Below are 26,235 nucleotides of genomic sequence, written 5' to 3'. Positions count from 1 at the left end.
TGCGGAGGATGTGATTAGAGCCTTAAAACCGATGAAGAGAGCAACGCAGGTGATGTCGGAGGATAAGTCTCCAACGCTGTCGGTAATTGCACCTCTGCATTCTCTGCTGATCATGGAGATGACGAGCCAGCCAGAGGACTCCAGGCTTATTAAGGAGATGAAAGGGGAGATAAAGAAAAGCCTGCAAATGAGGTAAGCCTATGCTGTGTGTGGGAGAAATAACTTTTGCCTCCTCGGGGAAGCCTTCAAACAAAGAGAGGAGGAGGCAGCACCAAAATCTCCAACAGAGAAGGCAGAAGATGAGATCCTACGGTACAGGGCAGGGAGACCTGCGGGACTGCATGACAATCCTCTCGCCTGGTGGAGAGAGAATGAGAATCAATATCCCCTTTTGGCTCAGATGGCAAAGCGATATCTCTGTGTCCCTGGCACTAGTGTGGCATCTGAAAGGGTTTTTTCAACCACAGGCGATATCATCACAGCAAAAAGTAGCTGCCTTACTCCTGGGCATGTAAACGAGCTCCTTTTCCTGCAGAAAAATCTTTCTATTCCAAGTGATGGCAATTGACAGAAAGACAGTTTATCCAGTGTCAGTGACTGTTTACAGTTAGTCAGTGTCACTGACAGTTTAGTTTACCCAGTGTTTTTACAGTTTAAAATGTTCTGTTCATTTTCTCTTAAAATGTTTAAGGAAAAGTGCACTAGTAGTCTACAATATTTTAAAAAATATATATTTTTAAAAATGCTACGTTATGAAATACCAGTGAATACCCCTGAACACTTAGTGTGCTGCTGCATATTTTTGAAAACAAATCTTTAGTGTGGTTTTAGAACAGATTTGAACATGCTCATAGTAGACACCATTCAGTGTTTTTTACAGTTTAAGTTTAACATTTTCTGTTCTTATGTTTGCACTTTAAAGAAAAATACACAACGTTTACATTTTATACTTTCAGTTTCAGTACTTCTCAGTTTATTAAGTGTGATCAATGCACTTTTAAAATAAAAATGCTTTTGGTAGCAACAGCTTTTGGGTGAATTCTTAATTATTTTCAATCATAATAATAATGCACTGGTTAGTGTCCCAGTAGGAGTCCACTATTGCAGATATAGACACCTCAATTATGTCCTCTGTTTATTGTCCTGGATTATCTTTCTTGAAGGTAGATTGACCCTTAACCTTTTCACCAGTCTTCCAGCCATCAGTAACTACCAATACTTGTATGATTTGCTGTTTTATATCGATATAATAATAATTTTAATATGTTGCTTGCTTCTCTACACAGTGATGAAATGAAGGAAACAGCTTTGATACGTTTTTAATAACACGTTTTTAATAGCACCAACCCTCGGATCGAATCGGAAATCAGATCGAAATTGGATCGAATCGGATCGAAAAAAATCGATTCTGAAACTTGAAAATCGGAATCGAATCGATTCTTGAAATTTCAATCGATACCCAGCTCTAGTGAGAACACTAAATAAGTTAAACATAGGACTTATCCGTCTAGCTACACCTGATGAGACAGCCAGATGGGATCACTTAGCGGACATCCCTATTCCCAGTGTCAACTCCAAAGATGTGAACCTTGTTATTGGACAAGATGCACCACAAGAACAATCTATCAATCAACGACCACAAAGTAATTAAACTGTAGGAAAATTTATTCTCCAAAGAAGGGTTACACTATTGCTTAGACATACCTTTCAAAAAGGAAATAGTGACATTACCAAACAACATCAACTTAGCAACAGAGACTACGATTACTGGAACGCAGACTAAAAAAGAACGCAGACCTGAAAGAGAAGTATGTGGAGGCAATGAAGTCGACCATCGACAAAGGTTATGCAGAAGAGGTCTCAGCTTCGTCACTTGACCGCAGCGATAGCAAGATCTGGTACCTCCCACATCACCCAGTGACTCATCCACGCAAGCCTGGAAAGGTACGTGTCGTCTTTAATTGTGCAGCTAAGCAATTCTGAGCTGCTCGCACACTCAGCGCACAAGAAAGTGTGCATAAAATAAAATTCACCATAAACGTATTAATTAATATCTAATACTAGACCTAATCTAATTAATAAGACCAATACTGTGTTTTTCTGTACCATTTTTCAATATAACGCAGTGAGTGACAGGTGTTCAGCCAATGACACGATACGGCTTACTTACGCTATGCAGCCAATCAGAGCATTGATAGTGCTTGCATATATGCCCTGCCCATACGCGCCGTACAGGTTAGCTAGCTAACAGTGAGACGCAACCCCTTATCATGGCGAAACGAATGGGCAGCGCCAGCGACACATCCACTCACCAAGCCAAAGTAAAAAATAAATGCGGTTCTTTTAGGATGGAATGGCTGTCTGAGTATGTGCAAACAGAAGAACAAGCAGTGAAACTGGTTCAAATTTTTTCTTTTTCGAGTGAGAAAGGTCTACTCTGCAAAACAAGGCTGCAAGCATGACTCTCACATATAACAGATAACATACTACACATCTCATGAACAACAAGATTTTTGTCTTTTTCATTTTAAGTGGGCCAAATCGCTTATATTAAAAGTAAACTAATGAAAATTGCTGATGTGATTCAATTCTTTTAATAAGCCATGTAACTTGCTATGATCCAAGGTTTTGAACAGGTGTGATGCTGGTGTGTGGCCACAGCGTGCACATCTGATGCTGCTCACAGTGGTCCTCAGTGTGCTCAGGGAGCTTGTGTGTTTGCCCAGACACGTGAAAAATTAGAGGGAAGGCAGCTAAGTATGATGGAGTATCCCTCAATGACATCCACTATTTTAGCCTCCCTTCTTATCAATGCGAACAGCCACCTAGCAATAGCTGCACCTGTTACGGTGTTTGCTGCTCAGAAGCAGGGGAGTGCTCGGTCTGCACTTCGGTCTGCACGGTTTACACAGCAGGCAGTGATACGAAGGGATAGAAAATTGGGCCAAGCGATTGTGAGGTCTGACTTTTTCTGGAGGGAGGATTTTGTGATGCAAATGTATTACTCTTTTGAACGCATATTGTTTTGAGAAGCAAAACGCCTTATTTTCGGGACCCTAGCAAACTAGCCGGACTACTTTTGTCAACGCCAAAACGAGGCTGGAACTCGGCTCAAAGGACGCAGCAGGGGGTAAGAAAATGTTCATAAATGATGTTGCTAATATGGGATGTCATACAGCTTCATGTCAAAAGAGGCAAACTATCCCTTTAACTTTGATGTGAATCTTTCAAAATATTTTCTGTTTGTTTTTTCTTTAGTTTTTTGTCATGGTGTATTGTCTGTATGTTTTTATGATACCTGCCTGAGGACAACAGATGAAATTTAGCAACTGTGCTAACTCCGGCATATTTACATTGATGCTTTGTTGATTAATGTATAGGGTCCTAACCAAATAAATAAGAAATAAAATAAAAACGTCCTCCACACTGACCTGTGGCCCGGTGGACCCAGAGGATGAGCCGGCTCTGTTCCTGGTGGAGGGGTTCAGTTGCTGCTTCAGCTCCTGCTTCTGCTCCTGCTTCTGCTCCTGCTTCTGCTCCTGCTCCTGCTCCTGCTCCTGCTCCTGCTCCTGCTCCTGCTCCTGCTCCTGCTCCTGCTTCAGCTCCTGCTTCAGCTCCTGGGTCTGCTCCTGGGTCTGCTCCTGCTTCAGCTCCTGCTTCAGCTCCTGGTTCTGCTCCTGGTTCTGCTCCTGGTTCTGCTCCTGGTTCTGCTCCTGGTTCTGCTCCTGGTTCTGCTCCTGGTTCTGCTCCTGGTTCTGCTGCTCCATTCTAGTCCGACTGATGGACTCTGTAACTGTCAGCACATGCGATAAGATCCAGCTGTGGCGTGCAGCGTGTTAAACCACACCCACTTTTCTTCTTCTTTAGATCAAATTCAGAAAAAAAATTTAATAATATACTCTGTAGACCGACACCCACTGTGTGCAATATCCCATAAGTCAGTGTAACACGATCAACTTAAATCATTTTACTACATTAAGACAATGATCCTGTTTGAGGAAAGGGTCACAATATCATCCCAAAGACTGAGGTTCAGATTCTCTCCGTTTCTAAACCTGTTCTCATTTCCAGAACCTTTTTATCATGTGCTCAGTCCTTGTTGATTCGTGGATAAAAGAAAATATTGGATATGTAAAGGAAACTGAATAATGAAGCTTTCATGAGACACTTCTGAAGAGGACAGTCAGACTGTCTTTTAATGGGCTTCTGAGTGTAAATCTGAGAAATCAGACACTGATACTGAGGAGAACTGTATTTCTACTGCTCCTGTGATACTTTCCTGGATCACCGACAAGTCTTTACAATAATGCTATGACTCCTCTTCACACAACTTAAACTCTTAATGTAATTAAAGTATTTATATTGAGCATAATTAAGTCCCATTTTAAGATCGAATCATGAAATATGGAATATTGTGTACATTAAACACATCAAATCACATGTTTTCCCTGCACACTTCTATCAAAAAGCCAAATGATACTCAGATAAGTCTGGAAAGAACCATTCTAAATTTGACATTGATCATCAAACTTTTTAAATCACAAAAGATTTCAGCAAAACTACAGAAAGAAGTTAAGAAAACTGCAGCTTTAGTGGAAAATGTGACACGCTGGTCAAAAAGTGCCCAAAAAGGTTAGAAAAGAGGAAGAAAAGGGCCCAGAAGTATGTTTCACACACAGCTAAAAGGATAAAGCTCCATTTTATTTGGCCATCTGGCCGGCTTATTGAAATCTGAGGTTGAGGCTGAGGTTGTGTTTCTGGGATCGTTTAACGCTTTAAAGGAAAATGCCGGAAAGTTTCAAATTTACTATTTTCCCTGGTACATGTTCCCCAAAATCGATTTCTCACCTTGTTTACATTTGTCAGCCCGAGAGAGTAACATTCGCGAATGTTTGAAATTCAAGTTGTACCGCTCTGGCTCTCCCTCCCTAGCGCCGCCATGTTCACTCAACATGACGTCAGAAATGCAAACATTTTTTCTACAGCAATGGAAGACACTTATGAACTGTCTTGGTCTGACTCGGACCCGGAGATAGAATGCGAAGTTTCGCCTGAGTCCGAGTCAGATCATGATCAGCCTCTCGATCCAAGTTATGTTAGCTTATAGCCATCAGCCGAGATGGTCGGATAAGGCTAAAAATAAGGATGGACAAGTGGCTGTCGCAGCAGCCGCGACACCGCCGCCAAATGCTAACGACTCACCGGTTGTATCCACGAGCCGTGAGGCGTTTCCGGACCCCATACCCAACCTTGTGTACCGTTTCCAGGCCTACCGGCAGGTGACCTGCTTTCTCCATGGGAGACTTGGGAAGCGCTTCCGAAGAGTGATTCCCTCCTGTGCGGTGTGGGCGATCAGGGATAAATATGAGTCGCAGGACGGGACCTACAAGGGTTTCCATCACGCCGACGAGGCAGTTGTAGACTATCACTACAGATATATGTGAACATACATGTTGAAATAAAAATCATTTCTAATTCTACTATATACAGGTAGTATTCAATCATTGTGTATTTCCAAGTTACACTCTACACTTTGTTAGAGCACACTCCCGCCACACAAGTAGAATTTTATTTCCGCTGCACAAGTAGAATTGCATTTCTGACGTAAAATATGCCCGGATGTGGCTGAACATGGCTGCGCCCATGGCCAGAAGTGAAAAAATCTGGGAGCGCAAGGTTATGGGTTGAATAATGTAAAACAGTGTGAGAAATCGATTTTGGGGGACAGGTGTCAGGGAAAATAGGAAAATTGAAATTTTCCGACATTTTCCTTTAACGGTTAGCGTTAGCATTAGCATTAGCATTAGCGGGACGTGCTAACTGTGAATAGCAGCCAGGTTATTTGAACTTTTTACTCTCTGCTGCATGTTCTGACTGCCCGTGTCCAGGAGCAGGAATCAAACCAATAACACAGAGCACTTTGAAGACATTTCTTCTGACGTCTGACTGCTAAATTCATACTTTTCTGGACTCACCTGCATGCAGCTTTCTGTCGCTATGTTACCAGATGTTCCAAGATGAGCCGAGATGAGCCGAGGCTTCGCAGTGTGTGTCGGGTAATGGGCCGTTTCTCAATGTGCGTATTTGTATGTAGTGATGTTTCCAACAGGGTCTTGACCACAGCCCTTTTACAGTCTCATAATAGAGACTCTCTGGTCTTGACTCTGAAGCGCGTGTCCAGTAGCTTCGGATGTTTTTTTTTTTTTTTTTTTTTTAACTTTATTAGTAATTCAACAAAATAACAGTTTACAGATGTGAGCATAACGCCAAAAAGAAGATAGCCAGGGGGAGCATAGGAATAACAATAAAAAGAAGAAAATGACCTTCATGATGCACTTACAAAAAGAAAGCTAATGAACACAAAGACATGTGTGCGAAGGAATCTCTTGTAACAAAAAAATAAAAATTAAAAAAAATAATAATAAAAAAAAAATTTAGGAATTATGACAACAGTTCGTCCAAAATCCCAAGTTGGGAACAGGCCCATATAGTTGTTTCTGCTTTTTTATTAGTTAAAGGTCTAATTGTAAGCAGGTATTGCTTTAATTCAACCAAAAAGACAATTTTTGTGTTTGTGTATGTGAAATTTAGCTTTAAAAATTAGTAAATTAATAAAGTAAATCTTTGGATTCATTTTAGCACTTTGTTGATAGCCAAATAGGACATGTTCCCAGAACAACTGAAAGCTTGCAAATTTTTTTAAATCAATATAATTACAAAAATGTTGCCAGAACTCTTTAGAATGAGGACATAACCAGAACAAATGAGTGATGGACTCGGGGCAAAGATCACAAAAGGTACAGTTCACATTAATGTTTGAGTAGTAGCTTCGGATGTAGTTTGTGAAGCTTGTACCGAGGCGCGTGTCGATGACTATATGGTGACGTCAGAGGCCTTTCGAACCGGCCGTACCATGTGACCGGTTTAGGAAGGTTTATTTTCTTATAAACTTTATTGTTCTATGTAAATGTACAAAGAGCATGGCATACAAAACATTGTACAGATATCTGTAGTGTTGAGCTGACTGTAGAGATATCAACATAATCAACATGTTATTCTGTGTATGAGTCTTTTATGTCACAACAACCATCTTTTTTCTTTTTTCCCCGTTTGACACGGACGCTTCGGCGCTTGTTTTGTCTTCGTGAAGCAGAGTCACAGCCCTTTTACAGACAGCCGTTCCGCTTCCTATTCGCCCCATTATACAAAATTTGGCTGCAGTTCAGTTGATTTTGTCTGGGGGCGCTGGCGAGCGAGTGCAGAATCGTGATTGGCCATAGGGCTGGCGCTAATAACTCAAAAAATGTCCCCGCTAGCGGCTGAAACCTGAAAATATTACTGTGATTTCTGACAGAGGGATGTGGATTTATATCAAAAGTACAATAACCTGGGAGTTATATCTTTCTGTTTTCTTACAGGTCTGGCATTTGCGAGTCAGTCTCCGCTAGCATCTAGCTAACGGAATCTGAAGAACGCGCGGCTGATTACGACTGGCTGCTTTACGGCACTCGTCCACTGTGCCAGAGTGCTAACCTGGTGCTGCTAACAACAACCAAAGCTAAACCAGAGGCTAGTCAGAGAATATGTAAAAGTGCTGTGCTGAAATCTATAACTATTTGAGTTAACACCTCTCTGCTAGCTCAGCGCTAGGACTGACCATGCCGTAAAGTGATGCCACATGCGTGACGTCACTCGTGATGCAATACTGACAATAAATGTGTATTTTAAAAAAATCTAGTGAATCTAAAAAATCAAACCAAGTGCCGTTTGAAAGGATAATTTATCCTGCCTTTAGGAAAATTAAAATGAAAAAATATAAAAAATTCTATCCAAAGCAATGGCTGCATCTAAGGTGGATCTCATAGTACCACCAGAGAGTTCTGACTGCTCTGCACTGCTTCGTTGGCGCCCCCTAGAGTGCAGTACCACCCGGAAAAAGCCGCCAGCTTTCTCTCTCCTCATAATAGAGACTCTCTGGCAGAGTGCTTCGGCACAATGTTGCGGGGCGTGTACCAGATGGCGCTGATCACGTGATTGATGACGTCCGAAGCGCAGAACGCATTGTTTGGTCGAACCACGGTTCAGAGGTCTCTCATCGTTTGAACACTTGGGCGCGCTGTTCTCTCGTAAAATTAATCCCAAACGACGTTTGCCGACCAGTTCTGTTGCCCTGTCACAATTTAATTAAATTCATTGCTTTTTTCCATGGCTTCTGGCAAGAAACGTTCTGTGGCTTGGATCACTTCACCTTGGTTTCTCCTAATAAGGTGATACTATTGTACAATATACTATTGTGTGATGTAAGATGTTTGCCTGTTTTTGTTTTTCAAGTGTAAATATAAGCTTTATTATTATTATGGGTATTGTTATAAATTGGCTTTATTCTTAAACTTTATGTATTCATTTTCTGTAGTTCACCAAATAATCTATGTTCCTAGTTTGTACGTGTACACTCTGCTCATACAAACGCAATGCATGTCCAAGACTTTAAGATGACGTAGCGGGATAAAATAACTGGGTCAGATAAAGCGTCTCTTTGGACAGATAGGTCTGGTGCAGTAGATGCACGCCTGAAACAACACACACACACACACACACACACACACACACACACACACACACACACACACATCGCTTATCACATCCAAAGAACATGACGAAGATGGTGGATGGCCTGCTCACATCACTAGTAAATATTCAATGATACGTTGTCAAGTGTAGGTACAACCTCTGAGATAAAGGTGAACATAAACATGAAATGTTTCCGGATCGCGGGACTTGGTCGGACGGATTTCATGCGAGAACTCTGTCTCTCCAAGTCCAGCGCTGATACTTGATTTGTGACCACCAATAAATACTTTGTTTAACTTAAAGCTGCCGTCGGCAACCTTTTTTTAGTCATATTAGCTTGAACTGTCATGAGATTCTGGAAGTAGAATATTAAATAGGCTGTTTAGGAAAAATCCCGAATTCTGTAGCTCCCTCTGAAGCCTGTAATCGTGCTTGCAAAAATCGAGCGCTCCCGGCTGTTTTTAACCAATCACGTTAGGTTTATTATTTATCTATTATCTGAGCAGAACAGTCACCAACCACGTCTTCCATGCTGAGCGTGAGTCTGCCCCCAGCTTGTGTGCGCGCACACTGGTGTGAACTCACGTGCACAACCTCGTCCACAGAGGGGGAGGGACCTGAAAGTTGTATCAGTTCGAATTTTCCAACTTTAGACTCGGAATTTTGAAAACCTGCCAACGGCAGCTTTAAGACTGCTCCAGCTTGTTCTTGGGCTTCCAATATCTGAATTGGAAGCTCGGCTCTGCACTGTTGAAAATCAACCGATAGCGAGCCAGGCCCCTTTTGCCAGTGTGGAGCCACCTAGCGTAGCTAGCTCAATTAGCCTCCCCCTAGCAGAACCTGAGCAGCCAGGATTACAACGTGGCTGGGTGACTGTCAGGAAGAGGCATAGCTCTAAAGTCAAGCCCGTTGTTCACCATCGACCTGTCCATGCTTCTAACAGATTTTCCCCACTCAGCGACACACCCGCTGAGGACAAAACCCTGGTAATTGGCAGCTCTATAGTCAGAAACGTGGCATTAGAGGCACCAGCGGCCATAGTCAAATGCATTCCAGGGGCCAGAGCGGGCGACGTAGAATCCTATTTAAAACTGCTGGCTAAGGATAAACGTAAATATGGTAAAATAGTTATTCACGTCGGCGTTAATGACACCCGGTTACGCCAATCGGAGGTCACTAAAATTAATGTTGCATCGGTGTGTGATTTTGCCAAAACAATGTCGGACTCCGTAGTTTTCTCTGGACCCCTGCCAAATCTGACCAGTGATGACATGTTTAGCCGCATGTCGTCCTACAATCGCTGGTTGTCTAGATGGTGTCCAGCAAACAACGTGGGCTACATAGATAATTGGCAATCTTTCTGGAGAAAACCTGGTCTGATGAGGAGAGACGGCATCCATCCCACTTTGGAAGGAGCAGCTCTCATTTCTAGAAATATGGATGAATTTATTTGCCACCCTAAAACATGACAACCCAGGGTTCAGACCAGGATGCGGAGTTGTAGTCTTACACACTTCTCTGCAGCTTCCCACCTGCTGCTACCCCCCCAATCAATTAACACAAAAGGAGCAAATCCTCTTGTGCAAAAAGAAATTATTAAAACAAAAACTTTAACTAAACAAAAACATCAAACTATTAAATGTGGTTTGCTGAATATCAGATCTCTCCTTTCGAAGTCTCTGTTAGTGAATGAGTTGATTTGTGATCATCATATTGATATATTTTGTCTTACAGAAACCTGGCTGCAGCAGGAGGATCATGTTAGCATTAATGAAGCAACTCCCTGTGACTGTTTAAATGTTCACGTTCCTCGAACCACAGGCAGAGGAGGAGGAGTGGCAGCTATTTTCAGATCAGGGTTACTCATCAGTCCCAGACCCAAGATTAGTTTTAGCTCTTTTGAATATCTGATTCTCAGTTTTTCCCACGCAAAGTGGAAATCCCAGAAACCTCTTGTGTTTGTTGTTGTGTATCGTCCACCTGGCCCTTATTCTGAGTTTCTGTCTGAATTCTCAGAGTTTTTATCCCAGTTAGTGCTGAGTACAGATAAAGTCATTGTAGTGGGTGACTTTAATATTCATGTAGATGTTGAAAATGACAGCCTGAATATGAACTTTAATTCTATATTGGACTCTATTGGATTTTCTCAGAGTGTACACAGACCGACTCACTGCCTTAATCACACCCTTGATCTTGTGCTGACTTATGGCATTGAGAGTGAACAGTTAACAGTGTTCCCTCATAACCCTGTCTTATCTGACCATTTTCTCATAACCTTTGAGTTTACATTACTTGACTATACAGTTTCTTAGAAGAAATTTATGTATAGAAGGTGTCTATCAGAGGATGCTGTAACCAGATTTAAAGAATTAATTCCATCATCCTTTTCTTCACTGCCATGTGCAGATATGACAGAGGACGACTACCTAAACTTTACTCCAGCAACACTTGACTCTCTTGTTGACAGCACTATAGTTTCAATGCGTACAGCACTGGACAATGTTGCCCCTCTTAAAAGGAAGGTAATCAGTCAGAAGAGGTTGGCTCCTTGGTATAATTCACAGCTGCGTGCTTTAAAGCAGACTGCAAGAAAGCTGGAGAGACAGTGGCGTTCCTCTAATTTAGAAGAGTCTCAGTTAGTCTGGAAAGATAGTTTAACAATGTATAAGAAAGCCCTTCGTAAAGCTAGAACTGCTTATTATTCATCATTGATAGAAGAGAATAAGAATAATCCCAGGTTTCTTTTCAGCACTGTAGCCAGTCTGACTAAGAGTCCGAGCTCTGCTGAGCCAGTTATTCCTTTAACTCTCAGCAGTGATGATTTCATGAGCTTCTTTATTAATAAAATTGTTTCTATCAGAGAGAAGATTGATGGAGTCCTTCCCACTATTATTAGTGATGTATCATCAAGTACAGCAGCTTTAGAAGTATCTTTAGAACCTGATTTGTATTTAGACGGCTTCTGCCCAGTTGATCTCTCTGAACTAACAACAGCAATAGTCTCTTCTAAACCATCAACTTGTGTTTTAGACCCAATCCCAACCAGACTGTTCAAGGAGGTTTTCCCATTAATTGACACTTCCATATTGGATTTGATCAATCTGTCTTTGTTGACAGGATATGTACCTCAGACTTTTAAGGTTGCTGTAATTAAACCTTTACTTAAAAAACCTACTCTTGATTCAGAAGTGTTGGCTCATTATAGACCTATATCCAATCTCCCTTTTATGTCTAAAGTTCTTGAAAAAATAGTTGCAGCTCAGCTTTGTGATCATTTACACAGAAATAATCTGTTTGAAGAGTTTCAGTCAGGATTCAGAGTGCATCATAGCACAGAAACTGCACTGCTGAAAGTTACCAATGATCTCCTCTTAGCCTCTGATAGCGGACTTGTGTCTGTGCTTGTCCTGTTGGATCTCAGTGCTGCATTTGATACGGTCGATCACAGTATCTTATTACACAGACTTGAACATGTTATTGGGATTAAAGGAACTGCATTAGCCTGGTTTAAATCATATTTATCTGATAGATTTCAGTTTGTTCTTGTAAATGAAGAATCTTCCTCACACACCAGAGTAAGTCATGGAGTTCCCCAGGGTTCTGTGCTTGGACCGATTCTTTTTACTTTATACATGCTTCCATTAGGTAACATTATTAGACAGCATGGCATAAATTTCCATTGCTATGCTGATGATACTCAGCTGTACTTATCTATAAAACCAGATGAAACCAATAGGTTGGTCAGACTACAAGCATGTCTTAAAGACATAAAGACCTGGATGACTCAGAACTGTCTGCTGCTAAATTCAGACAAAACTGAAGTCGTTATCTTTGGACCTGAGCGTTTCAGGGAGAAATTGTCTAGCTATATAGTTACTCTAGATGGTATTTCCTTGGCTTCTAGTTCTACAGTGAGGAACCTTGGAGTTATTTTAGACCAGAACTTATCATTTGACTCGCATATAAAACAGGTTTCTAGGACTGCCTTCTTTCACCTTCGTAATATTGTTAAAATCAGGAACATCCTGTCTCAGAGTGATGCAGAAAAACTAATTCATGCATTTGTTACTTCAAGATTGGACTACTGTAATTCTTTATTATTGGGCTGTCCCACATATTCTCTGAAAAGCCTTCAGTTGATCCAAAATGCTGCAGCCAGAGTTTTGACGAGAACTAACAGGAGAGATCATATTTCTCCAGTTTTAGCTTCTCTTCATTGGCTCCCTGTTAAATTTAGAATAGAATTTAAGATTCTTCTCCTTACATATAAAATTCTTAATGACCGAGCTCCATCATATCTTAAAGATCTCATTATAAGATATTTTCCTAACAGAGCACTTCTTTCCCAAACTGCAGGTTTACTTGAGGTTCCCAGAGTTTCTAAAAGTAGAATGGGAGGCAGAGCCTTCAGTTATCAGGCCCCTCTATTGTGGAATAAGCTGCCAGTAAATGTCCGGGAAGCAGACACCCTTTCCACTTTTAAGACCAGGCTTAAAACTTTCCTTTTTGATAAAGCTTATAGTTAGGGATGGCTCAGGTGATCCTGAAACATCCCATAGTTAAGCTGCTATAGGCCTAGACTGCTGGGGGGCCTCATCTGACACACCTTTCCTCACTTTACTCTCTTTATGTATATGTGACATTATTGTGGTCATTAACTCGTGTTTCCCTGTTCCAACAGATATCCTGAATGGTGTTACAGTGCCGCCGTCGCGGTGGCCCCCCCCCCTTTCTGTCTTCTCAAACCCCAGCTGGTTGAGGCGGATGGCCACCCTTCCTGAGTCTGGTTCTGCCAGAGGTTTCTTCCTGTTAAAAGGGAGTCGTTTCTCTCCACAGTCGCCTCAGGCACGCCGCTCAGGCCGGGAGATTGGACCGAAAAACAAAAAGTTTTCAGTGCAATCTGTTGGTTTTCTTAGCTAGGAAATTGTTTTTGAATTGGCTCTATATGAACGAATTGGATTATTTTATGAATTATGATTATTATTAATTAATTGAATTCCAATTGGCTTGAATTGGACTTACTATCTAAGTGCCTTGAGATGACATTTGTTGTATTTGGCGCTATATAAATAAAAATGAATTGAATTGAATTAAAAGAATCGGGCAAACAGCATGCATGCTAATATACTTCTCTTCTTAAAATAAGGGGGCAGCACATTTAAGAATCTAAGGTATGTAGGACAATACATTAATTTTGGACTTGTTTATTTAGTGCATATCCCAAACAAAGCACTTACAGCCATTATTCCACAGCTGTGTCCCGTATACCAAACGCCTCTCTGTCTGTGTTCTGACAGAAAGGTGTGTTTATTATGCAAAGGGTCTCTGAATGATTTAAAACAACTAAAGTGTACTATTATTCTTAGCTATTGATGATGTCTTTAAATTGAAGTAGGTTTGTCCTTCATTTTAAAAAGTGATTGTTTATCTCTTTCTTTTCTGTCTGTTGAAGGTGCGGTGTTTGATTTGCCCACAAGAACTGGCCTTTCATGACAACACATCCTCCATGATGGGACATCTCCGGTCCATCCATCATGCTGAGACCCCTCGGACAACAAACCAAGCCTTCAATCCTCTTTCTGCTGGTAATTATTTGCTGTATGATGTGGATGGTGGGTGCAAACAGTCACATACTTGATAGCTCAATGATTAGCTTAGTGGCTTTCGCATGGTGGATATGATCGTATTGGATGCGCAACCATTTTCCATTGTGGAAGATAAAGCTTTCAGGGTACGATGGCTAGTTGTAACCCAGAAGAGAAAACGTCTGTCAAAGCACTTGCGCTCTTTTATTTAAAAAACAAGCAAAGCTTTTATTTTGAGAAGAGGAAGTGTAAGCCTCTCTTTCTAGCTTTATTTCCGGTTGAACAGGAAGTGCTATTTTTTTCTTTTTAACTTAACGCCGAATTTACTTTGCTGCACTTTGGAAATGAAAAGAGGTCGGTCATGAAGATGGAGATGCAGAAAGCATTTTAAAACAAGTAACTGCACTTTTCAGAAGCTAATTTGGAATGTCTGTAATTAGGGATGGCCGGTGAAGCCTCATGAAGCTTCCAAAGGGTTCATCTGATTGTGCCAGAAAATGAACCAAAGTTTTGGGGCTTTGACCACACAGAACAGCGACATCTGGTGGTGTACTGCAAGTATCATCTGCTTCAACCAGCCTCGTTGTCCTTGTTATACTTTAATATGTACAAAATAAAAACTGTCAAAGAAAAAAAATGTGATTTATATGAGAAGTGCTTGTGTTACATTGTGAATAATAAGTATAAAGTGAGAGGAGTGTGTGCTTATGATGACATTAAATGAAATACAGCTGATTAGGTAAACATGCATTAATACTATAAATGCTATAGAACTACTAGCCACCGTACCTTGAAACCTTTATCTTCCACAATGGAAAATGGTTGCGCATCCATTACAATCATATCCACCAACACAGAATCAAGCTTTTTCTTCCTTGACACTACAAAAATAAAATTCTGCATATCAAGAAAATAACGCAGGGCAAACTTGTAAAATGCTGGATTCAAACTCATAACCTTTGGATGCAAAAACCCCTGAGCTAATCACTGAGCTATCAGCAGGGCTCTCAAGTTTTCAAGTTTGCTCGGAGTGAGATTTGGGCGGGGCAGGGGCCGGGCCGTGTGCGTTGGGGGGTTTCTTTCAGGTTTTTTTGGGGGGGGTCCCTTGCAGTATCCCATCGCCATAAACTAGCTACTTAAAGAAGAAAGAAATTGTTTTATTTATACCAAAATCACAAATCTTCACTTTTACACTAAATTCTGCTATATTTTAAAATAAATTGTTTTAGGTATGCAAAGTCTTAACAAACAAAAAAACAGACAAATTAAATTAAGAAAAACAAACATAACCCCAAATGGGCCCCTTGAGCAGTCCCTCTCTGTGTGTGTTTGTTTATGAGTGTTGTTGTAAGTGTTTGTGGCATATTTTGATGCTTGATGACTGATATTGGGGCTCCCATTTAAAGCACTGTGGCTCAATGTCAGCCATTTTCACAGTCATGATGGATGACAGAGTTCCATTCAGAGCCAACGTGTTCCTGGTCTTGGTTTTATTGAGCCCCACCATGGAAAAAACCCTCTCTGCATCAGCATTTCAGTGTGGCAGAACTAATACCAGTTTGGCAATTGTAGATAGCCTTATTGGGAATCTGCTCACAGTCACCTTTGAAAAAAATTAACCACGGAAGCCTAATTACACTCCTACATATTTTTCATTTTTCATTAAGTTGCTCATGTCAAAGGGTGTGTGCTGAATATTTAGGCCTACTACTCCAACGAACACTTTAATCGGCAGGTATTGGTCTTTTACAAGGAGTAGGAAAACTATAGTAACTAATAAAAGATTCAAATAAATGAAGATATGACCTGCTGATGATCCTGACGGTTCTCTTCCACCTCCAGCTCGTCTACAACTTCTGCACGCATTCAGAGGATAATAGGCTATGTCCGCTGTGCATTCATGGGACCCGTGCTTGCAACTAAAGCTATTTCAGACCTCACCCGGCAACAAGAAATTCTCTTTTCTGATTGGCTGAGAAATTCTATTTTGTGATTTGCCGATGGGTTGCTAAATCAAGACAGCTGTTCCAGAGCTATAGTTCTGAGCTGTACGAGCGCACAGTAACCTGCCATTGACTCGTTTATAGTATCGGCCATTAGAATTTCTGTGCGACAAAGTTGATCATTTCCCAGCGTGAGAAATGGCATGTGTGGCGTGTGAGCGTGTGAACTTGTTGAAATGCGTGTGTCTCACGCTCATTGCGTGAGACTTGAGAGCCCTGGCTATCAGTTAAGTACCTATTTGTACCCACCATCCACATAATGTCTAGTTAAAGGGGAACTCCGGGGCATTTGAAGCGTGTTTCCATTGCTAGAGGTTGTCAAATAATGATAGTATGACACAGAGAGGTGCGTATCTGCGCTCCCTGTGTGAAGATCGCTCTGTCCGCACAGCATGTCATGCGAGGCTAATACGTGGTGGCTAAGGGGCAAGCGCTAACCCTTCCACGTAAAACAACAACTTGCACACTGCAGAAACGTCACACCACTTTATAACCCATCCGACAATAAAGTCACAAGCCTTACCATCAAAACCATATGCATGGTTCTCACATTACTGGCATGGGGACGTTACAAAACAACTTTATAAACAGCATGTCACTCACCGGCTGGTTGTAGGCTCGCGCATGTGAAAGCCCAGAAGAGTCGATGGAGAATAATCCCATATACAAAACAATTATCTTCTCTAGAAAAACTGCGTTCAAGTATTTAAAACATTACAAGAATATTACTGGGCAAGTATTGTTGTAATGTTTTAAATACTTGAACGCAGTTACAGCGCAGATACGCACCTCTCTGTGTCATACTATCATTATTTGACAACCTCTAGCAATGGAAACACGCTTCAAATGCCCCGGAGTTCCCCTTTAAAGACATCATCAATAGCTAAGAATAATAGTACGCTTTAGTTGTTTTAAATAATTCAGAGACACTTTGTGTAATAAACACACCTTTTTGTCAGAACACAGACAGAGAGGGGTTTGGTACACGGGACACAGCTGTGTAATAATGGCTGTGAGCGCTTTGTTTGTGATATGCGCTAAATAAACAAGTCCAAAATTAATGTATTGTCCTACATAAGTTAGATTCTTAAATGTGCTGCCCCCTTATTTTAAGAAGAGAACTATATTAGCATGCATACCCATAATAATAATAAAGCTTATATTTACAGTTGAAAAACAAAAACAAGCAAACATCTTACATCACACAATAGTATATTGTACAATAGTATCACCTTATTAGGAGAAACCAAGGTGAAGTGATCCCAATCCACAGAACGTTTCCTGCCAGAAGCCATGGAAAAGAGCAATGAATTCAATTCAATTCTAACAGGGCAACAGAACTGGTTGGGGAACGTCGTTTGGGATTCATTCTCCTTTTATCGAGAATAGCGCGCCCAAGTGTTCAAACGATGAGAGACCTCTGAACCGTGGTTCAACCAAACAATGCATTCGGCGCTTCGGACGTCATCAATCACGTGATCAGCGCCATCTGATACACGCCCCGGAACATTGTGCCGAAGCACTCTGCTTCACGAAGATGAAACAAGCGCCGAAGCGTCCCTGTCAAACGGGCCATCCCTATCTGTAATGTTAAGTCGATGGGAGCACGAGGTAGAGAAACTGTGAGGCTGTCCATTGTCGTGTCCATATTGAAACCTCTTCTTGGTGAGTTGAGACCATGTGCTCGTTGAAGAAAGCAAACTAAAATTAGCATTGTGCTAACCCTAAATGGCGGTTGGATTTATTTCTGTTTAAAAAACCTAAAAATGTTATTTCTGTTAAGATATGATTTCACCTAATAATATTTTAGTTATTTTTGTACTATTTTTTAGTTGAACCCACTGGTTAATGATGTTAAATGTATCTTTTTTTTGTTATCAAAAGGAAGTTTACTTCTGTAATGATAAACCCATTAGCTCGGATCGGGTTGTGCTGATACAAACTGACTAAGGGAGAATATTGGAGCTAACCAGACTAAATGCTCCTTGGTAAAGTGATAAGTGATTGGTAATTCATGTTATGATTTACACAAGTTTAACTGATTATTTAATTGGTTAAAAAAATACTAATCATAATTTTATGGTTAAAAGAGAATTTCATTTATTTGTATCATGTGGTTAAAATTAATTTCATGCACTACAAAGGATATTTTGAGTTAAAAGAAACATGCATGTAAAGTATTACTGTGGTAATATGGAAATTGAAGATAAAAACTAAGCTATAGCTGTAAGAATGGATAAGGAAAAAGGATTATTTAGCTGTATACAATAATATCATTATTGTGTGTAGGCTAGGTTTCTTTTGCTGATTAAGAAGTTGGATCGAATTCCTGGATTTTCTCCGGACGGAGATGGCGAGCCTGTGCCCAAAGAAGAACTGAACATCCGTTGAGGAACCTAATTCTTCTCTCCAGTTGTGAACATCCATGTGGTAACAATACGACCACTCAACGGAAAGAAAGAGCTGAACTTAAGAACATGTTTTGACTTGACTGACGACTGAAAGGACAAACTGAAAATCTGAGCTCAATTGGACTGAGGTTTTGATTTTGATATGCCGGCTTGTTGTTATTGTTTTGGTTGAACTGTGTTGTCGACTTATGTTATTTTATTTTATTCTTTTCTACAAAATAATAATTATTTTTGCTCATTTCTGCCTCCAGTCAAATAATTTTGCAATTACCTTGGTTTCTATTGTAATCCTGCCGAACCTAGCAACTGGTCTATAACTTTTGAGTTATCTTAAATTATTTACTAAGTCAGAGGTTACATAGTAGTTCTATAGCATTTAGAGTATCGATGCATGTTTACCTAATGAGCTGTATTTCATTTAATGTCAACCTTTTGGACCCCACCTGCATAATTCCTAGTAGGAAGGCCTTGAGGACAATGGTGGAGGACAAGTACAAGGCGACGAAGGAGAAGGCCTTAGCTCTGGTGAGCAGGGCCTCTGCTGGCAGCCTGACAGCTGACATGTGGACGTCCATCAACATGGACGCCTACTTGGCTGTAACCTGCCATGTTATCACTGAGGAGGTGAGTACCTGCTGCTTTGTGTGTTGCTGTGGTTCATGTCTCTCACTCTGATTTTGCACATTGTAGGTGGAGCTGTCCTCTGTGGTCTTGGGGGTTCAAAAGTTTCCCCAAACCCACACTGCAGCCCACTTGGCTGAGGCCAAACATCTCCTCATGGAAGAGTGGGACATCAAAGGGAAGGTGAGAGACCAATAAAAGACAAGATTATCCTGCAATATGGTCTGCTACTAACTGATGTGCCTGATCTGTGAGCATGTTGTAATCTTTCCTCCAGGGGACAGCCCTGGTCACAGACTGTGCTGCCAACATAGTTGCATGTGCTAATCTACTGCATCTTCGGCACATGATGTGTTTTGCACATGTGCTGAGGTACTGGCTCACCCACAAGGTGTTATACCCACACCTTTACAAGCTGGCCATGAACTTTTTGTGCACACCAGCTTCCTCTGTGCCCTGTGAGAGGATTTTCTCCAAGGCTGGGAAAGTTGTCAGCCAAAGACCAAACAGGCTGAAACCTAGCACAGTTGAGAAAATCCTGTTTTTAAATAAAAATCTGTGAAATGTATCCCATGCAGTCATGTTAGCTTGGCCCTGTTTCATAAGCACACCCCCCTCTCATTTTATAGTTATTATTCACAATGTAACACAAGCACTTCTCACATAAATCACAAATTGTTTTGTTTCACGCTTTTTATTTTGTACATATTAAAGTATGACAAGGAGGCTGATTGAAGCAGATGATACTTGCAGTGCACCATCAGATGTGGCTGTTCTGTGTGGTTTCAAAGCCCCGAAACTTTGGTTAATTTTCTGGCACAATCAGATGAACCCTGTGGAAGTGTAAGAGGAGATTTATTTTGGTGTCATTCCATATTCAGCAGATTGCCTTTATTTGCATTGTTCATTATTTTGAGTCCACATAATTTAATTAATTGTTTCTACATTTAAAAATATTATATTCTGCTGCTTAATCTGGAACTATATAATATGGCAGATTTTATGTGCAGTGATGATTAAGATTGGCGGAGTAAGATGTGAGAGTTGACGTTTCTTCTGGTGGGACATTAAAAGTGGATCGAGTTCTACGGCCGAAGTTGTCCTCGTGCTTGTGACTTTACCCACAGCCCTCCGATAGTTCATGTAAGACAATTCAAACATCCAAAACCCAGTCTTACACTGGTGGCAGCGGGTTTGTGGTTTGCAAAGTTTTTGCAAGGTTTTGCCGGGGATTAACGAGCCGACTGCCTGCACGACGATGGCGCCTAATTTGCTTTCCCTCCTCACCGTGCGCTGCTCCTGCTTCAAACTAGCGCCAAGCTAGCGACTCAGACAGTGTGCTGGAGGAGTGCAACGGACTCTTGTGGACATTAAATCTTCTGGATAACAACGAAGCGACATAACAGTGATTTACTGAGAGTGACAAAGTGGACATAACTTTTCTGCTTCTTCGTGGATTTTCATGCTGCTTCATGTGGGAGTACTGCTGGTGATCTTCTCTATGTGGAACAGTTGCATGGTAAAGTTGTTTATGTGTCACTCTGGAAACCTCAAGTGCAAAGTAGACTGGCCTAGCTCACCAAAGCTAAGACTGTTAAGCAACATTTGCCCATTCAGAACTTTCACTGTACTGTTAAGAGCCTTGCCCTTGCCAATTCATAAAGTGAAAAAATAAATATGGCAAGTCACAATTACCCCTGGAATGAACTGCCCTTTCCTTCTAGCCATGTCATGCCACAATATTGTAAAGGGGATTTTCCACATGTTTTCATGGGCGATGGAAAAGAGGATTTTTCAAGATGGTGCAGACGGTTTGAAGTTGCTGTTGAGGCTACTCCTAATTATGATGAGGACAGTTTGGCTAAACTTCTGCCCACACGCCTTGGTGGTGCTGCTTTTAGTTACTGGGATAGTCTACCTGATGCAACAAAATATGACTACGAATCTGCGAAAGAAAACCTGAAAGATGTTTTTGGACAGACTGCATACCTGTCCACATTTCAAAGTTATGTCAATGCACGCACTCGCCTGCCTGGAGAGGCCCTTCCTGTTTTTGCTGCTGAAATTAGCCGACTAGTGGAGGAAGCTTTTCCCACGTATGGACAAAATGCTAAAGATGGAGAAAAATTCAGACGTTTCATTGCTGGAATTGAGCCATACCTTCAGCCACGCGCCAAGACACACGACGTGGCTCATCAGACCACAGATCTCGTCAGCGGAGCCTCACTCCTGATGGTGGACGAGGCCACAACCATTATTACTCCTCAGACAGAAACGCCTACAGAGACCCCTCCTATGACCGGTACTCAGCTCGTGATAGCTCCTACAGACCTTCAGGGCAGGACAGAGACCACTATGGCAAGAGGGATTCCTACTGTTGTGAATCTGAGAGAGGTCGCCTCAAAAACCGGTGTAGAAAATGAGTGATGAAGAAAGCTGCTGAAACGGACGTAGTCGAACAAAAGAAATCTTTATTTCTGTCGTCAGGTCCGCCTCATTACAGAAAATGCATCTTCTGGGAGAGTATGTGTCAAATGGAAAAACCCTCTGCTCTTGGAGAGAAAGTCCATTACTTTTAAAGACGATTCAAGGCCACTGGTCCAGGCGTAAAGCCAAGAGATATGGTCTTACTTTAAGGATGTCTCCTATCAAATCTACCTCATTTGGTCATGTTAAGTGTTTATTTTCCAGAGTATCTCAGTGCCTTGCATGGAGACGCGCGCAACAATTATGCACTTGATGAACTTACATAGCAGTGTACCCAATGATCTCAATAAGGCCTGTTCCTCCATTTTGCCTGTGGGTCCATACACCTCATTCCCCCCTTCGGAACTATTTAGAGTCCCGAAACACAAAATGGCCTCTACAATATGTGTCATGGTAAATGGTCAAACCCATGAACCTGCATCAACAAAGACTTCACTTGTTCGACATTATTGATTGCCCAATCTCTTAATATATCGTAAGCCCTCAATTTCTGAGTCAACTGATTAGTTAAACTCCTATTTACGTGTCTATGCGCACATTATTTTAACTATTTTAGACTAGGTAAGCTAAATCTATCATATAATTAGTCCAAATTCGGCTACAGTAAACCAGCGTACCGGTCTCCCTCCAGTCACACAGCTCATCAGTCTCCTGACATGACTAAACATTCATGTCCTGTTCTCCCATACAATCTGTGTGTCTCTGTGGGGAACCTGCAGGTCAGTTGTCATCCAGTCGATAAAAAACCACCCTTCCTAAAAGGTGGGGAAAAAGATTGGATGACCTAAGGGAATGTCACTCTGGTGCCAATCTAAGCAAGCAATCCCTGTTTCATAATAACAATTACCTTTACCATTAACGTCTAATTTCAGGACCTTTATGGTCAATTTGGTCCAATTTCGTCCTATTATGTCCACAAAGCGTGGCTCCTACTGTATTACAGAGAATAGGCTATATCAAAAGCATAATGACAACAATATCACAAGTAACATATAAGTTCACACTCCATTATGGCATACAATGCAGATTGAAATGGTTCATAACAGCAACCAAGATTATAACATCAACGATTACATTTTTCATGATTATAACTCAATCCAAACAATTCTAGAGTTTTAGCAAACTAGTACTACTGAAAAATATCAATGCATTTGCAGTGGAGTAGCCGTGCAGCTTAGTTTCCATCTTTTGTTATCCAACGTCCATTTTCCTTTATCGTATTCTCCTGTCCAGGGTCCCACAGTCCATTTGCATCACCCCGTCTCAAGTCTCTGAGTCCATTCCGTGGGGGTCCCTGGACAGCCAGTGTCTCTCAGTTCGTTTCCCATTTCCCAGAATGTCATCCTGAGAAGAAAGAAAAGAAAACACCCACCAGTATCTTGCCAGAAAATTAACTTATGCTACAGTATATTGCATGATTACATAATTGTCGCACGATGTGTCCAAACTCCGCTTCCAGCGTCCTACTTACTATACCTGTATATGTTGTTTCCTAATTCCCCTAATTTCTATATTAGTGTGTATGTTTATCTACTTGTGTCCACCCATCTTATGGGTCCATACACCTCACTACCCTCGTTATGGATCATCTGAGCATCATACACGTGGTTACAGCCCATCACGCAGAGAGTACATAGAGCGTGGCCGATCTCTTGAACGCCGTGAGGACAGACATCTTGCTCATCCTTCTCAACACTCTCATCGCTCTCCAAGTCCTGGACACGTACGCTTCCACTCTCCTCACACGAATAAGGTAAACTACAAGTAGTTGACCATGCGGGCCAATTGCCAGCTACAGACATCACCCAGGCCCATAAAGACAATGATGCCCCACCTACTGATTTTATCAGAGACTGTTTATCTGAAGTTGATGTTTCAAAAAGATATGTGTCAAAGACCGAGGCTACAATTGTGCTTCATCAAATACCCATTTAAGTAACAGAACGTTGAAACAGGAAGCCTGACATTGCGTAAAACGAAGGCTAAGGGTGCCACTTGTTGGTAAGATAAATAGGCAACAATTAAACAGAGGATAAACGTAATATATACCCATAAGATGGGTTTGATGGAAAATAAAAAAAGATGGCACCGTTTATTTCCTTACCTACCTACACAGGTAAATCTAACCTAGGCTATAGGATTATCCTTACAATTAACATAGCCTTTTATTCTGGGTTGAAAATGTGCTGTTGGTGCAATTAGACTGGATAGCCTAAAACAGAAGATTACTCATGTTTAGACTTTCTTGCGCTATGGAGGAACAATATGGAGTCAACAGTCCATGGATTGAGACGATTTCTCCTCGCTTCTATCACACGGCCGGCTGAGCTGAATGTGCGCCCGCTGGCTGCACTGGATGCAGGAACGCAGAGGATCCTCCTTGCTAGTGCGCGGAGCCGAGGGAAGGTGGCTGTCTGTCTCTGCCAAAACTCCAGCAAACGATCTTCGTCACAGTCGTCCAGCGTGAAGTGTGCAGCCAGGTACCTCTCCACTTTGCTCTCTAGGCCAGCGTCAGCGCTGCGATCATCAGCCCATTCAGCGAAGTCCAGTCTAGGTCTTTTCTCACTTTGGCTTTTGTTGGTGGCAGCTATGGAAGGTGCAATGACATTTGTCAGTAATGTATTTTACCACATAGGCCTATACCAGCATCAAATTAAAATATTTCCAATAAGTAGCCTATTGATAATAACGCAGCCACTTACCATCGCCTGTTGATGTCCATGGTGCTGAAGTGCTGGACAGCGTCTCAGTATCGTCCGCCGTTTCCGAAGGCATCTGGTGTGTGGTGTCTCAAATCACTTTGTGGAGATTTGTCTTGTCAGTCTCGGTCATCATTTTCATGCTTTTGTAGCGGGGGCAGAGGAAGAGGGCAATTTTGTGCGTGTCTGTAAAAAAAAACTTTTCGTGCAGAAGACCAAGTGCGCGCCTGCGAATCAGAGCCATTTACCCAGGGTCTCCAAAGACTGGTTGGCAGTGTGAGGCCAGCTTGTGAAACCATAGCATCACCAAATGCAGTGTGGGGTAGTTCTCTCCCTGTACCTTTTCTGATACTTTCTTGAAAGGCTCCAAGAAATCTATCACGGACGCGAGAGTGTTTTGGTAAATTCCTTCCATGCGCTCTGACTGCCCCCTTTCATCGAGTAGCTTGGTGATTTCCCTGTATTGCTTGTTCACAGACTTCAGCATATCGACCTTGCTATTCCAGCGTGTCTCACAGTCTTGGACTAAGCCATATGGGAGAGCTGCGGTTGCACTGGCTTTGTTTAGGTATTTCACAAGGCCCTTGCATCCGTCAATCATCTCCGTGACCTCATCAATGTCAGGTCCACTGAACGTGTGTTTCAGGACAATGTTCAGAACATCGGCTGCACACGGTATCCAATTGTAATGTTTTAGGGCAGCTTTTATGTTGGCACCCTGGTCACTAACGAATACAACTTGATCCAGCGAAATACCGAAGGAGGTCAGCTGCTCGTCAATCTGGTCATGGATGTTTATTGCCGTTTTGGGCAATGTTGAGTCAAACTCCACGGTGCACAAAACCCGGCTTGCCAGCTTCCAACCCTCCGTTATGTAAGGGCCTGTCAGGACTGTGTAGGACCTTCTGTTAAAGTCATCAGTCCACATATCAGTTGTTATCGCAACCCCTCCATCGTCACGCAAAACTGACTTCAACACTCCTGCTAAGCCTTCTCTCTCAACCATTGCCTGTTTCTTAGCTCGATCGCATACGGTCTGCCTATGTGGAAGGACTCCGTTGGCGTCGACTGAGCCATAACAGGCTCTAATGTTGATGAGGCCTTGAGCCATTTTTGTGAAACCTTTTCCCGACACAATTTCAAAAGGGCGCAGGTCTGTGCAGCAAAATTCAACGCAGTCATCCACAAATTTGCTCTTCACTGGAAGAGGAATTTTGGTATGATCAGGTCGCATAAAGACATATATGGTCTGTTTACTTTTTGGCTGCGATGGCTTCCCGGTGCCACACTTGTGACAGGCCATGTTGGTCGTTCCAGTTTTGTGGCTATCAAATGCGTACATTGCTTCACAGGAGGTGCACATGACAAAGCCTGCACTTTGCTCATCATCTTTGATGATCTTGGCGAATGAGTCCCAAACCTTACTTTTTCGGCCTGTGTGTTTGCGGAGCTTCCACTCTCCCAACTTGACCTTCTCTCTTGCCGCCTCCATACCTACTGTACTTCTGACCACGTACGTCATCTCTGCGGAAGTTATTCAGCCAATAAAGTGTATTTATTTAATAGAACATTGTGTCTACTGTTTGAATTACAAACGTTTACCACGTTCTTTTTTAATGTTTATCTCAAACGACAAAACGACCCGACCGATTGCAACCCGAATATCATTAAAAATATTTTTTTATGACCCGCAACTGCGGTGACCGCGGATGCCTGCAGGCGCCCACTGGCTTCGGGTCAGCCCGCACATCACTGGTATGGATGGATGATCCCACTACACAAGGAAAGAAACTTGAATCTAACTGGACTGGACCTTACAAAGTCATCTCATCAGATAACGATGGACAAGAGTGTGTGT

This window comes from Odontesthes bonariensis, chromosome 19 (genome assembly GCF_027942865.1).
Source record: "Odontesthes bonariensis isolate fOdoBon6 chromosome 19, fOdoBon6.hap1, whole genome shotgun sequence".
Classification (NCBI taxonomy): domain Eukaryota; kingdom Metazoa; phylum Chordata; class Actinopteri; order Atheriniformes; family Atherinopsidae; genus Odontesthes; species Odontesthes bonariensis.
The sequence above is the reverse complement of the archived record's forward strand: the minus strand, read 5'-3'. Positions refer to the sequence as shown.